Consider the following 9,892-nt stretch of genomic DNA (forward strand, 5'->3'; position numbering starts at 1 on the left):
GCGCACGCCTGTAATCCCAGCTACTCGGGAGGCTGAGGCAGGAGAATCGCTTGAACCCGAGAGGCAGAGGTTGCAGTGAGCCGAGATTGCGCCACTGCACTCCAGCCTTGCGACACAGCGAGACTCCGTCTCAAACAAACAAAGTGACCAACGAACTTAACCTAAATATAAATACGGAGAATAAAGTTTATATAGTTGTTTCTCACTTAGAAATAACCTTTCAATATATATATTATTTAAATTACATGACCATTAACACTTAGGGAAAACAGAAACTTACCTACATCCTAATATTTTAAAATAAAACATGAGCTTGATTAAAGGTTCTGGTGCCCCTACAGATTTTCATGTCTTGCTAATACCATCCTTCCCTTCACACATTTTCTCTAAATCATTAAAAAGCTGACTTCCTGAGTGCATTTTTGGTTTCGCTTTTTAAAGAATAAAACGTCTTCTAATTCCTAACTTTCTTTACTACTGACTTGAGAGATGCCACGAGATTTGGGGAACACCAAACCAGCGTGCAGGGTTTAAAAGGCTGCCCGTGACCCGGACGCCTGACGGTAACTTTCCCGCCCTCCCCTCCCCAACTCCGCTGCAGTCGCTGAGCCTCGCCTTCTTCGCAGCACAGCCCAGGACAAGGCCGGGCCGGAGCTGCTGCCGCCACCGCTTCTCCCTTCCCCGCGGGCTGAGGCCAGTGGACCCAAGCGGGAAGCGAGGAGAGGCGCGGGAGCACCACCGTTACCTGAGGCCCGCGCGCCGCAGCGGGCACTTCGGCCAAGAGAGCAGAGCCGGGAAACGGTCACAGAGCAGCCAGCAGTAAGGTCGACTCCGGGAAGCTCTCCTGGCGCCCAGGGCCCGCAACGTCGCCTGCTGAGCTAACGGGCCGGACTGCCCGGCCCCTACGCCCCCTGCCTCCGATCACCGCTGCGTCACGCGCAGGGCCACCTCCGGCTGAGCATCCTATTGGTGGTCAGGCTCCGCCCACCGCCCCGAGGTTGCCAGGCTCCGCCCACCGCCCCGCCCCTTCCCGGGCGCGCGGGTCCCGGGCGCGCGGGTCCCCGGCGCCAGTGCTCTCAGGCTGGCGCTGGCAACGTGCCAAGGAAGCTTCTCACCCGGATATCATGACACCGGCGACAACATCTTGCTTGACACTTCCACCCCAGCTGTAGAATGTGCAGCCAAAACGGGACTGCGACAACTCCCTGCAAGTCCGAAACGGCACCCTGCGTGGTAGCATGGAGCTGCAGGGACGTTTGGCTCCTAGGCCGACTGGAAGAAGCCGCTTCTGGAGCTGTGGATCATTGCAGTTTGAACTGACCATCCAGGAACAACGTAGAACTAGCCAGAAGCAAGAATCGCCGGCTTATCTGCACACCAAGATTCGTGCCTTTATCAGGAGATTCCTTACGCTTTGAAAACCAGCGTCCTTCAGCAACATTCAAACTAGATAAGGGGACAAAACCTGCACCAAATAATAAAGCACACCAAATAATGGAACAACTAAGTAATATTTAAGGGCCCTTGAGGCCGGGTGCGGTGGCTCACGCCTGTAATCCCAACACTTTGGGAGGCCGAGGTGGCTGGGTCACCTGAGGTTAGGATCGAGACCAGCCTGACCAACATGGTGAAACCCCGTCTCTACTAAATACAAAAAATTAGCCGGGCGTGGTGGCGCGCGCCTGTAATCCCAGCTATTTGGGAGGCTGAGGCAGGAGGATTGCTTGAACCCGGAAGCCAGAGGTTGCAGTGAGCCTAGATTGTGCCATTGCACTCCAGCCTGGGCAATAAGAGCGAAACTCCTTCTCAAAAAAGTTTTAAAAATAAACAAAGGGCCCTCGTGACTTCATAATCAAAAGAAGAATGATGCAGAGAGATTTGGGACAGAGATTAAATACAACAGTTAATCGCTTGGAATTTGTGAAGGCAGAGGTGTACGTGAATTTAGGGTAAAGGTAGGTGAAAAGGCAATGATGAGAGGAGCAGAGACTGAAGAGTCGCACTCAGCCTGCTAGCCTGGCCTGACTAATCGCTTCTTCCCCACTCCTCCCCAGGACAGAAATCCCTGAACAAATAGATGAGGTTTAGCGAACTGACTACTCTCTGTGGTCCTTTAAACAAAGTGGATTTGTACACGTTCCCTTGGCCACCCAGAAGGCTGCACTGTTCACTGCAGAACTGGCCCTCAGCGTCCAGTCGAGTTTAGTACTGGCTGTCATTGGCAGATCTGCTCCGTTTGGCCTCTTCTACAACTGTGATTGCCACATGTGCCAACTAGCTGGTGACAGGGTCTGGTAGACCCCCAGCTGCTTCCCCTCTCCACTCCCACTAGTTATAGAGCAGTAGGAACATAGGGACTCATTTCTATTGGGTGTCTGTTGGCTACCTTCTATATACACCAAGATAACTGGCCTTTTCACTGTTTGATTCATTCATTCAAAAAATATTGATAGTATTCTTGCTGCTAGAAATACAGTAGTGAATACACAGAAGAAGCCCCTGCACTTAGAGGCTTATGTTCTGCAGGACTAGGTATGAAAGGAAACAAACAGGTGGCTCAAGCCTATAATCCCAGCACTTTGGGAGGCTGAGGCAGGAGGATCACTTTAAGGCCAGGAGTTCAAGACCAGTCTGAGCAACATAGTGAGACTCCCTCTCTACAGAATTTAAACAACAACAACAACAACAACGACAACAAAATTTGCTGGGAATTGTGGCAGGCCCCTATGGTCCCAGCTACGCGGGAGGCTGAGATGAGAGGATTGCTTGTGGTGGGGGTGTCGGGGGTGAGGGACGGAGGATGCAGTGAGCCAAAAAATCATGCCACTGCACTGCAGCCTGGTTGACAGAGTGGGACTCTGTCTCAAACAACAAAAGCTTATGTTTCTAATGGAGAACATAAATAATAAAACGAATAGATTAGATAATCACTGGCGGTGATAAGTATTGAGTGGAAAACAAAACAGAATGGTCAGGGAAGGACTTTCTGAGGAGATAATTTAGGAGCTAAGACCTAAATGACAAGAAGGAGCCAGCCAAGCCAACCATGGGGAGGAAGAACATTCTAGACAGAGGATAATGGGTGTGAAGGCCCCGATGCTGAACTGTGGCTGATGCTGAAGGGTGGCTGTTTGAGGAACAGGCCAGGAGGCTTGAGCATGTTAAAAAGGGGTTTGAAGTTGAGTTTGGAGCATTAAGCAGGAACCTAATCACGTTGTTTGGATTTGTCTGTTAAGTGCAAAGGCAAGATAATGAAGGGTTTGGGTTTTTGTTGTTTTGAGATGGGGTCTTACTCTGTCACCCAGGCTGGAGTGCAGTGGTGCAATCAGGGCTCACTGCATCCTCTACCTCCCCAGGCTCGCTAAGTCATCTTCCCACCTCAGCCTCCCAAATAGCTGGGACTACAGGCGGGTGCCACCACACCGGACTAATTTTTGTATTTTTTGTAGAGATGGGGTTTCGCTGTGTTGCCCAGGCTGGTCCTGAACTCCTGGGCTCAAGTGATCCTCCCACCTCAGCCTCCCAAACTGCTGGGATTACAGGCATGAGCCACTGTGCCCGGCCATTGGTTTATTTTTTTTTAAATCAACTTATTTTATAGAGAATGACTTGAAGGGAGCAGCAATGGAACAAAAAGGAGCCAAAGAACAATACAAAGTTATTGGGCAAGTTCAGGGGGTAGATGGTGGTACCTGGACTAGGCTGGTTGGTGTGGAAATAGAAATTGAAAGATTTCAGGATATTTTCCCAAGGTGCAGGTGTGAAGAAAGGTAGTAAACAAGATGACTCCCAGGTTGTTTCCTTAAGCAATTAAGAGGATAGTGATACCATCTAGTGCAAGGGCCAAGATGATATATGATTGGAGGGACTCCAAAGCCTGTGCTCAGACTCCAAGCCTCTCCCACCACTGCACTGAAAATCTCACATTACTCAATCCTTGGAAGTCAAGGTTTGGTTAAATGCAAGTGTTGACTTCATCATATTAAAAAAAAAAAAAAAACAGGTGTACAGAACTTGTATAGTTGCTAGTGCTAAGAAGATGAATAAGACTGTCTATTGGAGACACTAATAGGTATAAGCCATTTCAAAACAGTGAGATAAGTGTTACAATAAAAGGATGTTAAAGGCCAGGCGTGGTGGCTCACACCTGTAATCTCAGCATTTTGGGAGGCCAAGGTGGGCGGATCACCTGAGGTCAGGAGTTCAAGACCAGCTTGGCAAACATGGTGAAAACCTGTCTCTACTAAAAATACAAAAAATTAGCCGGGTGCGGTGGCAGGCGCCTATAAACCTAGCTACTTGGGAGGCTGAGGCAGGAGAATCTCTTGAACCTGGGAGGCGGAGGTTGCAGTGAGCCAAGATCGCGCCACTGCACTCCATCCTGGGCAACAGAGCAAGACTGCCTCTCAAAAAGAAAAAAAAAAAGATGTTAAAAAAAATTCTTTACTGGCCAGGCACAGTGGCTCATGCCTGTAATCCCAGCACTTTGGGAGGCCGAGGTGGGCAGATCACTTGAGGCCATGAGTTTGAGACCAGCCTGGCCAACATGGCGAAACCCCATCTCTACTAAAAATACAAAAAATTAGCTGGGTGTGGTGGCAGGCACCTATAATCCCAGCTACTTGGGAGGCTGAGGCAGGAGAATCGCTTGAACCCAGGAAGTAGAGGTTGCAGTGAGCCGAGATTGTGCCACTGCACTTCAGCCTGGGCGACAGAGCGAAACTGTCTCAAAAAAAAAAAGAAAAAAAGGCCGGGCGCAGTAGCTTACCCCTGTAATCCCAGCACTTTGGGAGGCTGAGGGGGGCGGATCACAAGGTCAGGAGTTTGAGACCAGCCTGACCAACTTGCTAAAATCCCATCTCTACTAAAAATACAAAAAAATAAATTAGCCGAGCATTCGCGCATGCCTGTAATCCCAGCTACTCAAGCGGCTGAGGCAGGAGAATCACTTGAACCCAGGACGTGGAGGTTGCAGTGAGCAGAGATCGCGCCACCGCACTCCAGCCTGGGTGACAGAGGGAGACTCCGTCTCAAAAAAAAAAAAAATGTGTTTACCCAACAGGGTCATTGTGTGGATTAAATGGGTTAATGCCTTCAAAGCTTCACATATAGACACTGGTATATAGAAGTGCTCAACCAATATTAATAGTTATTGTTATTTTATTTTTATTCTTATTTTTGGAGACAGGTTTCTTGCTCTGTCACACAGGCTGGAGTGCAGTGGCATGATCGTAGCTCACTGCAGCCTCAAACTTCTGGACTCAAATTGTTCTCCTGCCGCAGCCTCCTGAGTAGCTGTGATTCAAGGTGTGAGCCACCAGGCCTGGCTAACCGCTATTATTATTGTTTATGTTATTATCTTCCGAATAGAGTGGGAGCAGGTTAATGATCATCACAGCTGGCAATTGGTGGAGAGGGAAGGGAGAATGGAAGAAGGCTAACTGAGCCCAGTTTTCTGAACCACTAGGAGGAGTTTTGTCATCAGGGTAGGGAGGAGGAACATTCCAAACAAAGGAAAAAAAAAATTCAAAGTCAAAGGCCACAAGGCAGTAAGGAGCCAGAACCGTCCAGGAGACATGAAGGAAGTCATGAGTATTGTTAAAGGGGCCAGAGGTAAAGCCGATGTCAGGACTTAAAAAGTTTGTAGACCATGTTGAGACATTCTGAGCCATACTCTTTTTGTTTTTGATGGGAGTGGGGTGTAGACAGGGCCTCACTCTGTCACCCAGGCAAGGGTGCAAATCTTGACTCACTGCAACCTCTGCCTCCCAGGCTCAAGCAATCCTCCCACCCCAGCCTCTCGAGTGGCTGGGACCACAAGCACCCACCACCATGCCTGGCTAATTTTATTTATTTATTTATTTATTTTTTGAGACGGAGTTTCGCTCTTGTTGCCCAGGCTGGAGTGTGATGGCACGATCTTGGCTCACCGCAACCTCTGCCTCCCGGGTTCAAGTAATCCTCCTGCCTCAGCCTCCCAAGTAGGCTGGAATTACAGGCATGTGTCACCACACCCGGCTAATTTTGTATTTTTAGTAGAGACGGGTTTCTCCCTGTTGGTCAGGCTAGTCTCAAACTCCTCACCTAAGGTGATCCGCCCGCCTTGGCCTCCCAAGATGCTGGGATTACAGACATGAGCCACAGCACCTGGCCTAATTTTTTTTTTTTTTTTTTATAAAGACAGGGTCTCACTACATTGCCTAGACTGATTCATATGCTTATGGACAGTGAGGAGCCAGTGAAGGATGTTAAGTAGAGGGGAGTTATGATTTAGGAGACTGTACTGGAGGCAATGCAACTGGAGGTGGAGAGATCAATTAGAAGGGTGATGTGGTAATACAGGTGACAGATGATAAAGGCCTAAACTAAGGCAGTAGCAAATTAAAAAGAAAGAAAGGGACATATTTGAAAGATAGTTAAAGTGACAATTGACAGAATTAGGTAGTGTTTGGATGGTGGCGGGGAGGTATTAAGGATGTATCCAGGATTTATGACTTAGCAGTCCAGGTGGTTAGAGTTAATGCTGACCGAGATAAGAAAATACATCCTGGAGAAGGAGCCAGAATAAGCTTTACTTGAGTTAATATTTAAACTGCGTTAGTCCACCTTCTACTAAGACCTGAAGGAACTGAACAAGAAGCAATGAACTTTCATTCTGTTTTGACAATAAAGTAGCTTTCATGTGTTTTCTGTTTATATCAACAATGCATACTATTGGCAGAAAATAAAATCAAATACAGAAAAATACAAAGATAAAAGCCATCTAATATTCTAACCAGAGATGCAGCTAAATGTTGCCAGGGAGAAGAAAAGAAACAATGGCTAAGGCCTAGAACTGAGCCCTGCTGCCAGAAGGCACTGGGTTCTACAGGGGAGACAAAAAGGGAAACTGAACAAAAATCAAACCAGGTTTTTAAAACACAAACAAAACATCTCAGTTCTTCAAAGAACCACAACTCCCTTAGTGATACCAAACAGGCAATAAATCTTTACCCCATCCCAAGTACGTATAATTTCGCCATTGGCATTCGCTCGAGCATAGGGAAAGCAGATTAATCTGGAGTTAAGGTTTTGTGATTAAGTAAGACAATGAGGCAAGGGTGTAAACCAGGACATAGACCTTCATTGAAATGTTTCTGAAAACTCTTGAAGGGCTGGAATCCTGTCTTGTTTATATCCCAAAGCACCTAATGCAATACCTATGAGTTACCCAATAAAGGGATTGAATGAATTAAGAAAGCAACTGAAAGCATGAGGTCCTAGAGTGTGGGTCAACCTCAAAGACAACAGGGGTCAGACACATTCCTCCTCTCAGTGATCCATTCATCTTTCTTTCTTTCTTTCTCTTTCTTTCTTTCCTTCTTTCTTTCTTTCTTTTGAGACAGAGTTTTGCTCTTTTTGCTCAGGCTGGAGTGCAATGGTGTGATCTTGGCTCACTGCAGCCTCCGTCTCCCGGGTTCAAGTGATTCTCCTGCCTCAGCCTCCTGAGTAGCTGGGATTACAGGCATGTGCCACCATGCCTGGCTAATTTTTTAGATTTTTAGCGGAGACAGGGTTTCACCATGTTGGCCAAGCTGGTCTCGAACTCCTGACCTCAGGTGATCAACCTGCCTTGGCCTCAAAAAGTGCTGGGATTACAGGTGTGAGCCATGGCTCCCAGCTGATCCAGTCATCATCTTTCAAGCTATATCATCACTTGTTTTTCTGCAAGCAGAAGTCTTTATATACAAGGGAGAGAGTAATCTATGCTGGTGAAGAAAATCCATCTTGCCTACATGGATTTTTTCTAGCTCTAAATAGCAAAGTACATTCTAGGCACCACCAGAAATGTAATGATAGTTCAAAGATGTACACATATAAGGAAACAGCATCAAGAGTTTCTCAAGCACCACTGGTGAATGGATACTACCATCTGACTGTCCCATGTAGGAATGGAATAACTGCCACACAGCTGTGCTTGCCAATGACCCAGTTCATCTTTTCTGACATTACTACCAGAATTTATTCCTTTCTCCAAAGGAAAGGGCTAATTTTCTTTATTAGCCTAATATGTATTGTTTTTATTTCCATGAGGAAGACAGATTTATTCCTTATTAGATAAATAACACAAGCTTGGCCAGACACGGTGGCTCACGCCTGTAATCCCAGCGCTTTGGGAGGCTAGGTTGGGTGGTTCACTTGAGGCCAGGAGTTTGATACCAGCCTGGCCAACATGGCAAAATCCCATCTCTACTAAAAATACAAAAATTAGCCAGATGTGGTGGCGCACGCCCATAATCCCAGCTACTCGGGAGGCTGAGGCATGAGAATCACTTGAACCCGGGAGGCAGAGTTTTCAGTGAGTCAACATTATGCCACTGCACTTAAGCCTGGGCAACAGAGCGAGACTCTGTCTCAAAAAACAAACAAACAAATAAATGAAACCACAAGCTTGCTGAAAAATTCAAAAAACATATACAATTATTAAGGAAGAAAATAAAAATCACTCAAAATTGAAATAATCACCTTTAACACTTTAACATCTTGGTGTCCATTCTTTCATATAATTCTTTATGAATATAGACACATTCAAATATTGAATTTTTTCACTGAAGATTTTGCATTTGTGAATTTTTCTTAATACACTTTTTAGATGGATTAGCACTCTGTCGCCCAGGCTGGAATGCAGTGGCATGATCTTGGCTTACTGCAACACCTCTGCCTCCCGGGTTCAAGCGATTCTCCTGCCTCAGCCTCCTGAGTAGCTGGGATTACAGGCGTCTGCCACCTCACCCAGCTAATTTTTGTATTTTTAGTAGAGACAGGGTTTCACTATGTTGGCCAGGCTGGTCTCAAACTCCTGACCTCAGGTAATCTGCCCGTCTTGGACTCCCAAAGTGCTGGGGTTACAGGCATGAGCCACCACGCATGCCAGGCCTACATACTTTATTTTTTAAAGCAGGTTTGTTTTTGTTTTGTTTTTTGAGACGGAGTGTTGCTCTGTCGCCCAGGCTGGAGTGCAGTGGCGCGATCTCAGCTCACTCCGCCTCCTGGGTTCACACCATTCTCCTGCCTCAGCCTCCTGAGTAGCTGGGACTACAGGCGCCTGCCACGATGCCCAGCTAATTTTTTTTGTATTTTTAGTAGAGACGGGGTCTCACTGTGTTAGCCAGGATGGTCTCGATCTCCTCACCTCTCAATCTCAAGTGAACCACCCAACCTAGCCTCCCAAAGTGCTGGGATTGCAGGCGTGAGCCACCGCGCCCGGCCCAGGTTTGTGTGTGTGTGTGTGTGTGTGTGTGTGTGTGTGTGTGAGAGAGAGAGAGAGAGATGGAGTCTGGCTCTGTTGCCCAGACTGGAGTGCAGTGGCATGATCTTGGGTCACTGCAACCACTGCCTCCCAGGTTCAAGTGATTCTCCTGCCTCAGCCTCCCAAGTAGCTGGGACTACAGATGTGTGCCACTACACCCGGCTAATTTTTTGTATTTTTAGCAGAGACAGGGTTTCACCATGTTGGCCAGGCTGGTCTCGAACTCCTGAACTCAAGTGATCTCCCCGCCTTAGTCTCCCAAAGTGTTGGGATTACAGGCTTGAGTCACCCCCCACGGCTTAGAGCAGTTTTAGGTTAATGGGAAAGTTAAGCAGAATGTATACATACCACCTACCCCCATAAGTGTACATATAGCCTCCCCCATTGTCAAAATCCCCCACCTGACTGGTACATTTGTTCCAATTGGTGAACCTGCATGGACACATCATTATCACCCAATGTTCATAGTTTACATTACAGTTCACTCTTGGTATTGATATTATTTTTTAAGGGCTTTATTGGTGACCTATAGCTCTTCTAGAAGTAATTAATTTATTACCCAGTAAGCAAAATAAAACTTGATTGTGTTTAGCCCAAGTGTAT

The 9,892-nt window shown here is 47.0% G+C and overlaps 1 protein-coding gene across 1 annotated transcript in view; it reads right to left on the reverse strand.

Moving 5' to 3' along the window:
* Positions 1–1,492, reverse strand: part of SOAT1 (sterol O-acyltransferase 1) — a 63,542-nt gene extending 62,050 nt beyond the window's left edge. Inside the window, exon 1 of the mRNA XM_054457570.2 lies at positions 746–1,492. The gene's annotated coding sequence lies outside the window, so the exon portion shown is untranslated. The remainder of the gene's footprint in view (positions 1–745) is intronic.
* Between the last annotated feature and the right edge of the window lie 8,400 nt (positions 1,493–9,892).

This window comes from Pongo pygmaeus, chromosome 1 (assembly GCF_028885625.2).
Source record: "Pongo pygmaeus isolate AG05252 chromosome 1, NHGRI_mPonPyg2-v2.0_pri, whole genome shotgun sequence".
Taxonomy (NCBI): domain Eukaryota; kingdom Metazoa; phylum Chordata; class Mammalia; order Primates; family Hominidae; genus Pongo; species Pongo pygmaeus.